The following is a 9,033-nucleotide window of genomic DNA, read 5'->3' as shown; positions in this document are numbered from 1 at the left end:
GCAGCGGTGCCATCATTGCTCCAAACAATGCATTGCTTACAGTAGTCTAGATGCTGTATACGGCGTTTGTATACGTGGTCTGCGCAGATTTCTTGTTGGCATACACAGCCTGACAAGTGTTTTCCATTTCTGTGATTTAATCGCCATGCTTTACATACCCAGTACACTTGCAGATGTTATAAGCTGCTTATTCATGTGGGTTCTTCTTGTACTCTAGATTTTTTTGGCCTCATATAAAGAGCCTTTTGAAAAGAACTGAGTCAGATTTATTGACACAAGAGGCACAGATTAGTCTGACCGGAGTAAATATTTATTACTATTTTATGCCGTATCACTTTGCATAGAGATCCGTTTCCTTCTTCATTATTTTGGAAAGGTTTTCCCAGCTGGCGTTTGCTGATACATTTCATTGTAAATTGCTCCATTAATCAGCTGTGTACTGTGGGGAAAGAAAATGTTCAACTTCTCTGCAGCGCCGCCATAGGGGAAAAGAAGCATTGCATGGTGCCCACTGAAATTAGCTGTTCATGTAATACAAGGACAAAGTGGGTCCTCCAGAGCGAGAGACACTCTTTGCAGCTCCTCTGTAATTGGTGGAGGTCTCAAATCAGTGACTTCCCTGTATGAAGAAAGAATTTCCTAGTAGGGTATTGACATTGACTTTCTAAAGAATGCCATGGTGATCGTAATGTAGACCCTAATCTTTGGCCATATCATGGTTTTAACTCAGGGCTGGCGCTGCCTATAGGCAAAATAGGCAGCTGCCTAGAGCACACTCTTGACTGGGGTGCCGCTCTGCCCACAACAATAAAGTTAGGCAGCATCCGAAGCACCCATCCATCCAGCAAAACCCCGCCACCCCAGTAGTAAGGAGATTACATTAGGAGGAGTTTTTTTTTTACAGTGCGTAACCCCAGTAGTAAGGAGATTACATTAGGAGGAGTTTTTTTTTTTACAGTGTGTAACCCCAGTAGTAAGGAGATTACTTGAGGAGCAGGTTTGTTACAGTGTGTCACCCCAGTAGTAAGGCAGGGCATCTCAAAGTGCGGAGCCAATGGGCCGGGTCAAGGGGCGGCAAAATTTGCTTTTGCCTAGGGTGGCAAAAATCCTTGCACCAGGCCTGTTGTAACTAACCACCTCCCATAGACTATAATGAAGAGTGCCCATGCATGGGTCGACAATTTTCTGTTTTTTCTCCTGGTTCCAATCAAATGGTTGACCAGGAAGAGGAGCGATTTGTTGCACCATACTGTATGGTGTCAAAATAATGATGCCATATATTGGCCAAATACAATTATATACAGTAACACTGTGCTGCCACTAAGATATACTTAACCCTATGGTGCTCAAATGAGAACAACATACAGGGACCAAATAACAACTACATATTTTGAAGGGGTTCTCTCATTTAGACAATCCCTACTTCCTAGATGGCCTCCTTGACAATAAGCTGATCACAAAGTTTCCCCCCCTGCTGGGACCCTCAGAGATCAGCTGTATAGAGAAACATAGCAGTAAGTGTTCAGTTTTTCTACAGCACTCCCAATGGGCAAATTAAGTATTACACATTGTCGGTCTGATCAAGGAAAGTATAAGTCCTCCAGAGTAATAAATACTCTGTTAGATGCCTTCTTAAGAGTAAGCTGATCACAAATTTTCTCCAATGCTGGGACCCCTAGAGATCAGCTGAAACCTTGAGGAAGTGTCCATTTTTTCTGCAGCGCCCTCACAGGGCAAATTTAAAATCACACAGTGTATTTCTACTAAAGTAGTGGTTTGCAGCATTCCATTTTTCCATATACTTCTTTGGAATAGAACAAGGTAAAATTAGAATCTGAGACTGTTGGTAGGCCCTGCGTACTGGGTTGGAGACGTCTGTAACAAAGGACATGACATGTCCTCCAGAGTGATAGATACTCTTTATAACCACTCTGTTAGAAGGCCTTCTTGAGAATAAGGTGATCACACATTTTCTGCAATGTTGGGACCCCCAGAGATCAGCTGTATAGGGAAACCGAGCAGTAAGTGTTACGTTTTTCTGCAGCACCCCCAGTGGAGGTAATAAGTATTACACAGTGTCTATCTAATCAAGGACAGGACAAGTCCTCCTTAACAATCAGCTGACCATAATGTTTGCCACTCCCAGAGATCAGCTGTAATCTATAGGGAAGCCTGACAGTAAGTGTTACACTTTTCTACAGCTCCCCCACAGGGCAAATTAAGTATTACACAGTGTCTGTCTAATCAAGGAGAGGACAGTTCCTCCTTGACAATAAGCTGATCACAAAGTTTTTTTTCTCCTGCTGGGACTCCGAGAGCTCAGCTATAATCTATAGGCAAACCTGGCAATAAGTGTTCAATTTCTCTGCACCGCCCCCACAGGGCAAATGAAGTATTACAGTGTCTGTCTAATCAAGGACAGGACAAGTCCTCCAAAGTGAGATATATATATATATATATATATATATGCTCTCTTTGTTAGAAGGCCTCCTCAACAATAAGCTGATCAGAAGGGTTCTCTCTCCTGCTAGGGCCCCCAGAGATCAGGTTTTACATTTTCCTACAGCACCCCCACAGGACAAATTAAATATTACACAATGTATATCTACACAAACCAACATTACAGGCTTTTTTTTTTTAGTTACTCCATTGGATTAGAACAGAGAAAACTTCAAACCATCGCTGGTGGGCCTTGAGGACCGGGTTTGGGGACTTCTGCCCCCACCATCAAATAACAACAGGCAAATCCTATGGTTATGACATAGGAAACCCCCCTTTAAATACCATTTCTTATTAAAAGTTAGGTGACACATTGCAGAATTTTTTTTTCAAAATATTCCTATATTTTCATATATTTCTGGACCCCCTTAAAGTCTAGGTAATTGTTTCCCAAACACTGTAGGGGATATTTATCCAAACCTGTCCAGAGGAAAAGTCGCTGAGTTGCCCATAGCAACCAATCAGATCGCTTCTTTCATTTTCCTTAGGCCTTTTCAAAAATGAAAGAAGTGATCTGATTGGTTGCTATAGGCAACTCAGCAACTTTTCCTCTATACAGGTTTTGATACATCTCTCCCTGTGCCTTCAACTGTTGCAAAACTACAACTCCCAGCATGCCCAGACAGCCGAAGGCTGTCTGGACATGCTGGGAGTTGTAGTTTTGCAACAGCTGGAGGCACACTTTTTGGAAAACACTGGTCTAGGTGCACTGCTATCTCTATGGCGAGGCCCTGGCCCTTCTGATCGCTATTGTTCACTGTTATCAATGTATTTTTTTTGGATACTGTAACGTAAGGTGTGTCCTACCCCCTGCGGTTTATACCTCATAACACTACATTGTAAATAATAATTGATAGCTTGTACCCAAGTTCATGGCTGTGATATGATGCAACCTACCTATGTTCTGCGGTTTGCCATCAGATGATCGGCGCTTACATCATCACGGCCACAGGGCAGAGTGCGCAGGGTTCCAGTAAATGTTCATTCCTCGGCCGCTCCTTGTTCTATGCAAAATTCCCCCTACTGCCCGAGGCCTGGTGATGACAGAACACTTCAGTGGATATGTAAGCAATTTATTATGTAAAGGTAATGGTTAAACTAGGTTAACACGGCACAATCTGATGTGTGAGCTGAGCACTAGGGTGATAGGGAGCGATGTATGATGAGCGCATATTTTGTTGGTCACAGACTAACGCTGGGGGGGGGGGCGGTTTTTACTAGTGATGCAAAAAAAAAACTGCACTGTTATAAAGCATGTGTCAGTGAAATAAAAAATAAAATATACCACCGTACAGTGACTGAATAATACCGTCTTGGAGTGATAGAATAAAACCACCGTACAGTGACTGAATAATACCGTCTTGGAGTGATAGACTAAAACCACCATACAGGACTGAATAATACCGTCTTGGAGTGATGGAGAAATATTACCGTACAGTGACTGAATATTACCGTCTTGGAGTGATAGAATAAAACCACAGTACAGTGACTGAATAATACCGTCTTGGAGTGATGGAGAAATATTACCGTACAGTGACTGAATAATACCGTCTTGGAGTGATAGAATAAAACCACCGTACAGTGACTGAATAATACCGTCTTGGAGTGATAGAATAAAACCACCGTACAGTGACTGAATAATACCGTCTTAGAGTGATAGAATAAAACCACGGTATAGTGACTGAATAATACCGTCTTGGAGTGATAGAATAAAACCACCGTACAGTCACTGAATAATACCGTCTTGGAGTGATAGAATAAAACCACCGTACAGTGACTGAATAATACCGTCTTGGAGTGATAGAATAAAACCACCGTACAGTGACTGAATAATACCGTCTTGGAGTGATAGAATAAAACCACTGTACAGTAACTGAATAATACCGTCTTGGATTGATAGAATAAAACCACTGTACAGTGACTGAATAATACTACCTTGGAATGATGGAGTCATATTATCTTAGAGTGACTGAATAATACCACCTTGGAGTGATGGAGTAATATTACCGTACAGTGACTGAATAATACCACCTTGGAGTGATGGAGTAATATTACCGTACAGTGACTGAATAATACCACCTTGGAGTGATGGAGTAATATTACCGTACAGTGATTGAATAATACCACCTTGGAATGATGGAGTCATATTATCTTAGAGTGACTGAATAATACCACCTTGGAGTGATGGAGTAATATTACTGTACAGTGACTGAATAATACCACGTTGGAGTGATGGAGTAATATTTCTGTCCAGTGACTGAATAATACCAACTTGGAATGATGGAGTAATATTACCGTACAGTGACTGAATAATACCACCTTGGAGTGATGGAGTAATATTACTGTACAGTGACTGAATAATACCAACTTGGAGTGATGGAGTAATATTACCGTACAGTGACTGAATAATACCACCTTGGAGTGATAGAGAAATACCACCATACAGTGACTAAATAATACCATCTTGGAGTGATAGAGAAATACCACCATACAGTGACTGAATAATACCGTCATTGAATTATAGAGAAATACCACCATACAGTGACTGAATAATACCGTCATTGAATGATAGAGAAATACCACCATACACAGGCCTAAACAATACCATCTTGGAGTAATACAACCATACAGTGACTGAATAAAATCACTTTTGAATGATTGAGTAATACCAACGTATGGAGAATGAATGATACTGTCTTGGAGTGCTAAAAAACATACCACCATACAGTGACTGAATAATACCATCTAAGAGTGATGGAGTAATACCACCATACAGTGACTGGTTAATACCATCTTGAAAGGCTAGGGAAAAAAATACCATACAGTGACTGAATAATGCTGTCTAAGGCTAAGTTTCCACTTGGTTTTTTTTCTGGCAGTTTTTGGAAAACTGCCAATGCAGTTTTTGAGCCAAATCCAGAAGTGTATTCAAAAGGAATAGGACATATAAAGGAAGCACTTACACTTCTCCTCCCTTATGGATCCACTTCTGACTTTGGCTCAAAAACTGCAGTGGCAGTTTTCCAAAAACTGCCAGAAAAAAAACCAAGTGGAAACTTAGCCTAAGAGTTATGGAGTAATACCACTGCACAGTGACTGAATAATACCATCTTGGAGTGATGGAGTAATACCAACCTACAGTGACTGAATAATACCGTCTTAAAATAATGGAATAATACCATTATAATGGAGTAGTGGTAAAGTAATACCATTGTACAGTGACTGAATAATACCATGTTGGGGTGATGGAGTAATACCACCCTACAGTGACTGAATAATACCGTCTTAAAATAATGGAATAATACCATTATAATGGAGTAGTGGTAAAGTAATACCATTGTACAGTGACTGAATAATACCATGTTGGGGTGATGGAGTAATACCACCGTAAAGTGACCGAATAATGCCACCTTGGAATGATGGAATAATAACAACATACAGTGACTGAATAATACCACCTTGGAGTGATGAAATGATACCACCATACAGTAGCTGAATGAAACTTGCCATGACTAATACTGCCATACATTAACTGAATGCTATCATCAACCAGTGACCAAATACAGCAATTAAATGGCTAAATTATAAATCCATAATATGGCCATATAATGAATGAATAATGCCTCCGTACATTGACGGAATTATACTACCATAATATGTCTACGTAATACTACCATGCAATATCATGACCAAATAATATGGCAGTGTAGTAACCAAATAACACACTCATAAAATGACTAATCCCACCATGCGTTAATTGAAAAATACTACTATGAAGTGTCTAAAGGGTTATTCAGGGTTATTCTCTTTGACTAGGCTACATGGGCTGTAAAGTTAGTGTAGTTCTTAATATAGAGTCTTTACCTGTGTTTCATGGTGGTCTCGCAAATTCTTATGTGATTTCTGCCCCGATGTTTATTTTTTAACAGCATACAAAATGAGTGTCTTCTCAGGTTTTCCGAAGTTGCAGTGTGGCCCGAGACATTACATCACTAATCAGGTGTTCAGAGGGAGCCTGTCTGTGCTTCAATGGGTGGAGCGACCGCTGGGTGTGAGGGAGATCATTCTCTTTTACTTCTTTCTTCATCTTTTATAGCATGTCACCCCTCATAGCACGTCAGAACCTCCATTATTTGGCAGCACATTTACATGCAAGTATCTGGGGTGCTATAGTTACCCATCACAATGACACACAATGACTGTATCTACTATTATAAGGGCGACTATTGCCTTATAAACAATGCCGAGGTCCTCCTGCCAGTCATGGCCCTCATGCATATTGCTAACCAGAGCATGACCCCATACATCCGAGGGTATGTGGCACACCAGGTGGCTACTATGGGGCCCTTGGAGAGATGGGGCCCTGTCTTCGTTGGCCTCATTCCTTTATCTATAGGTAAGAAACCGTGTAGAACTCCTCCCTCCAGAGAACTGAATTGTCAGAAAATATTGACCAATGGGACATGGAAAGAAAGGGGAATTAAACACCAGACCCTTCTGTCCTGGTGGGTAAAATGTATACGTTAAAATAGGAAGCCCATTGCGATTTTGCTATGGGGGCCCCTGTTCTTCTATGTACGTGACTGACAGCATCATGTAGAGAACATGTCTGAAGATGAAGACACTATTAGAAAAGTATCATGAGCTCTATAGGGTCGCCACCTGGACGGTATTTTACCGGCACAGACGGTATTTTGGCCACCCTGCCGGTATTTTTATATAAAAAATACCGGCCATGCAATGGCCAGTATTTATCCAACCAATCCTCCAACTCCCGGAATGTTGCACCATAACCTATACCAGTGTTTCCCAGCCAGGGGTGGCTTCACCTGATGCAAAACTACAACACCCAGCATGCCCGGACAGCCGTTGGCTGTCCGGGCATGCTGGGAGTTGTAGTTTTGCAACAGCTGGAACCACCCCTGGTTGGGAAATACTGACCTATACTATATACTACTATATAGTCCAACATGCTGGGAGTTGTAGTTTTGGTTTGGGGCAGCTGCTGAGCCACAGGCTGTATCAGGGCATGCTGGGAGTTGTATGTAGTAACATTTATTAAAGGGGTACTGCTGTGGAAAACTTTTTTTTGTTTTTAAATCAGCTGGTGCCAGAAAGTTAAACAGATTTGTAAATGACTTCTATTAAAAAAAATCTTAATCCTTCCAGTACTTATTAGCTGCGGAATACTACAGAGGAAATTCTTTTCTTTTCGGAACGCAGTGCTCTCTGCTGACATCACGAGCACAGGGCTCTCTGCCGACATCTCTGTCCATTTTAGGAACTGTCCAGAGCAGCATATGTTTGCTATGGGGATTTTCTCCTGAGGTCAGCAGAGAGCACTGTGGTCATGATGTCAGCAGAGACCTCTGTGTTCCCAAAGGAAAATAATTTCCTCTGTAGTATTCAGCAGCTAATAAGTACTGGAAGAATTAAGATTTTTTTTAATAGAAGTCATTTACAAATCTGTTTAACTTTCTGGCACCAGTTGATTTAAAAGAAAAAAAAAAAGTTTTCCACCAGAGTACCCCTTTAAATTTAATAAAATGTAATAAAAAATGTATTTAAAAAAAAGCGGTATTAATAAAAAAAAAAAAGCGATCAAAAAGTCACATTGAAACAAAAATGGTACTGTTAAAAAATGCAGATCTGGGAGCAAAAAATTAGCCCTCATACAGACCCGTATAAGGAGAAAAAAAAAAGTTATAGGGGTCAGAATAGGACAAAATGTCCCCCGCATATGTGTATCCTGTGATTAGAGATGAGCGAACTTACAGTAAACTCGATTCGTCACGAACTTCTCGGCTCGGCGGTTGCTGACTTTTCCTGCATAAATTAGTTCAGCTTTCCGGTGCTCCGGTGGGCTGGAAAAGGTGGATACAGTCCTAGGAAAGAGTCTCCTAGGACTGTATCCACCTTTTCCAGCCCACGGGAGCACCTGAAAGCTGAACTAATTTATGCAGGAAAAGTCAGCAACCGCCGAGCCGAGAAGTTCGTGACGAATCGAATTTACTGTAAGTTCGCTCATCTCTACCTGTGATGTCACGCATATATAATTATTTATGCAAATTACTGCATGGCGAGTATTTTTTTTAAAACATTTTAGCAACAAAGGTGGTAACCCTAGGGCTCTATGGTATGGACAGCACAGTTTATTGGAGATGTGGCAGCGTATAAGGGAAGGTGTTCTAGCCCCGGGTGTTATCATTCACGCTGTAACCTGGAACACTAAAAATATCAGCAAAGGAATGTGGAACCCGCACGTATACAGCATGGTGGAGATTTATCAAAACCTGTCCAGAGGAAAAGTTGCTGAGTTGCCCATAGCAACCAATCAGATCACTGCTTTCACTTTTAACAAGGCCTCTGCAAAATGAAAGAAGCGATCTGATTGGTTGCTATGGGCAACTGGGCCGCTTTTCATCTACACAGGTTTTGATCAATCTCCCCCCATATTCCTATACAAGATTGGTTGCTAAGGCCGGTGCTCCACTCTCACTTCTCCTTAAGACGTTCTCACTTCCTCCTACATTT

General features: G+C 41.3%; 1 long non-coding RNA gene across 1 annotated transcript; it reads right to left on the bottom strand.

Moving 5' to 3' along the window:
- Positions 1 to 303: 303 nt before the first annotated feature.
- LOC130358094 (uncharacterized) lies at positions 304 to 8,792 on the bottom strand. The gene is made up of 3 exons (XR_008889413.1): positions 8,720 to 8,792; positions 3,397 to 3,533; positions 304 to 439 (listed from the first exon to the last, which is right to left on the bottom strand). It is a non-coding gene; the product is annotated as an uncharacterized LOC130358094 (long non-coding RNA).
- Between the last annotated feature and the right edge of the window lie 241 nt (positions 8,793 to 9,033).

The sequence above is a fragment of the Hyla sarda genome, chromosome 2 (genome assembly GCF_029499605.1).
Source record: "Hyla sarda isolate aHylSar1 chromosome 2, aHylSar1.hap1, whole genome shotgun sequence".
Classification (NCBI taxonomy): domain Eukaryota; kingdom Metazoa; phylum Chordata; class Amphibia; order Anura; family Hylidae; genus Hyla; species Hyla sarda.
Note: the sequence above shows the minus strand (reverse complement) of the source record. Positions and strands in the feature narration are given on the sequence as shown.